This window comes from Amblyraja radiata, unplaced genomic scaffold (assembly GCF_010909765.2).
Source record: "Amblyraja radiata isolate CabotCenter1 unplaced genomic scaffold, sAmbRad1.1.pri scaffold_899_ctg1, whole genome shotgun sequence".
Lineage (NCBI taxonomy): Eukaryota > Metazoa > Chordata > Chondrichthyes > Rajiformes > Rajidae > Amblyraja > Amblyraja radiata.
The window spans coordinates 2,374-4,988 of record NW_022630899.1 but is presented as its reverse complement, the minus strand read 5'-3'; the positions used below and the strand labels follow the sequence as shown (position 1 = coordinate 4,988).

General features: G+C 47.5%; 1 pseudogene; it reads right to left on the bottom strand.

The window, feature by feature from the left end:
• Positions 1 to 629: 629 nt before the first annotated feature.
• Positions 630 to 740, bottom strand: LOC116970452 (annotated as a pseudogene).
• Between the last annotated feature and the right edge of the window lie 1,875 nt (positions 741 to 2,615).

Sequence of the window (2,615 nt, the reverse complement as noted above, 5' to 3'; positions counted from 1 at the left end):
ATGGTTGGTTGATTGTTGCCATTAATTGTTACAGGTTGTGTCATACGCTGACTCTCCTTATGGCAATGTTATAGATGAGTGGATAGAGTTAATTGAATACCAGATAGTCAATAGTTGTGGATGGTGTCAACGTAGATCTATCTGGATTGTATGACAGGCTCAGGCTAAATAAGTTTTAGTAGCTAATGCTGCTGATTAGCTATTCCCATGGATTTGTCTGTCGTTAATATCATAGAGACATGCCATGACGATATGTTCCTTAATAGTGTCAGGGCTGGTTTGAATATCTGGGAACAGTTTTGGCTCATTTTAGCCATTATCAATAAATTTATACTGCCATAGTTACCCCATCCAGGTAAATTGGTATCTCCGAAATTTTATGAATGGGTACTGAATAGTATGCATCTTTTAAGTTGATGTCTACCATAAAGTATCCTAGGAAATCCATGGTTAGCAGTTACAATTTTCCATAAGTGTGTAACCTGGTGAAAATACTCAAGTGGTAAGTCAATGATGGTACGACATTCACCATCTTTGGGTTTTTTGGTACCAAAGGTTCATATTAGGCTTCTTTATGACCCCTTGTATATCTTCTCCAGTTAGCTAGTCCCTCATGTTCTTTTTTAGTGGGAGGGTGCATGCTGAACTGGTAATAAATGGTCCCTAGATAAGGGACGTATCAGATATTAAACTAAGAACAGATACTATACTTGATCTTAGCCAAAAGGCCGAGAAGTGATGGGTTTCTTTATTCAATTTTTATCCTTGAATACTATTGGTATATAACTACCAAGTGTGATAGTTCTTCATGTTCCCAACCCAGGTGTGATTCCCCCCCCCCCCCCTGTTAGTACAAACCCTTCACCTTTTATGTGATGGTAGGAACCATACTTATCTGTCTTCACTGTTGTTTAGTGGTGTGTTCATTTCTTCGATTTCTGGTTCCTTGTCTGTAGGGATGGTGTTGTTGGGGGGTGGCGCATTTTCCATGGGGCCCGCTCTGGACCCTGGCCTGAAAGGGCTTACGGGGGTTGGCATGCGGGCCCCGAGCTTTCACCAGTACCATTAAGTAGACGCCTACTGGTGGACGCGTGGAGGTACTGCTGTCTGGTTTTGTGTGGTGCTCATTCCAGGCCCTGCCCTCTTGATGCCGAATATTTTGGATACTTCGTCCAGTTTCTTAGGCTTGGTTTGGTAACTTAGCCAGATAGCAGAATCTGTGGTTGTGAGGTCGGCGTTCTCACAGTCCTGTGAATTTTTTAGGTTGAGGGCAGGTTTTATAACTTCCTTCGAGAAGTTGCGGAGCATACTGTGAACAGTAGGGTCAGGTGTTTTGCCATACTACCCTGCCCCTCTGGAATGAGCATGCGAAAATGATAGCCGACGTCAGGGGTATCAAATGCAATTTAAGATATTTGGGTTTTTTAAAAAGCTATGCTCAATGTACCCCCCCAATAATGGTGGGCACTTTGAGTAAATGCAATTTAGGGGAGGCGTGATGAAATCTAACGCCTCATGACTACCTGTCTTGGAGAGGTTTTTTGAAAAGAACAGGTAGTAAGCTGGCCGTCAGTTGAGACTGAAAAGCCATCTCGCTAGTGGTGGAGCCACATAGCGGCCACACCCAGCAGCTCTTCCTGATCCTGTACCTCAAGCATACTCCCGATGTTGTTCAGCCAGTGACCCCCCTTCTTGACCAGCCCAGCCCTGGTCGCCATCGATCCCTCGATAAGGGAGATGGCCAGTGCTGTTAGTGCACTGGAGCGGGAGTGTTATGCTCCCTTGGCGAGCTTGCCCCTGGCTCCCGAGGCAAGTCTCGCTGGAGTTTTTGGCTCCATGACCTTACTCTAGGCTTGGAGAACAGACACTTACTTACTCTCGATTCCATCTGCCGTGTCTGTCTCCAGCCCAAGGTTTGGTTGCTGGCTTTGCTGCTAGAGGCTGCCTGCCGTTCTCGGGCGGCATTTCTGCGGTTCTCGGGCGGCGAGCCTCCTTGTCGGGAGTATGCAGGGATTACCGGCCGGTTTTTGAGTTTCCCTCCAGTCCGCTGCCGTTGGTCAGACAGCTGTTAGCGGACTGGGCATCGGCTCAGTACCCTGACTGTGGACCGCAGCGTGTGCGGTCCAGGTGCCGCCTCTCCCCCCTCCACTGTACGGAACGCTCCTTCCCTGGAGTCGAACGGGGGCCGCTTCCCTCTGTTCTGCTTTGCTGTCTCCAGTTCCCCCTGGAGCAACAAAGAGGAGCAAAGTAGTGAATTCGAACCTGTGAGTAAGTACTTACCTAATGGTCCGTTCCTTCAGGCTTGTAGCGGGAGCGCCTGTACTCCCGTTCGTCGCTGTTGCATCTGCGTGAACGCTCATGTCGCGCATGCGTGCTGGACGGGTTCTTCACGTAGTCACTCACGTGACTCCAAAGTAAAATTAGCTTTGTGGTGTCTGTACCAGTTTAGTTTATTGTCATGTGTACCGAGGTACAGTGAAAAGCTTTTGTTTCGTGCTATCCAGTCAGCGGAAAGACCAATACATGATTACAATCGAGCCATTTACAGTGTACAGATACACGATAAGGGAATAACTTATTAGTGCAAGATAAAGCCAGCAAAGTCCGATCAAGGA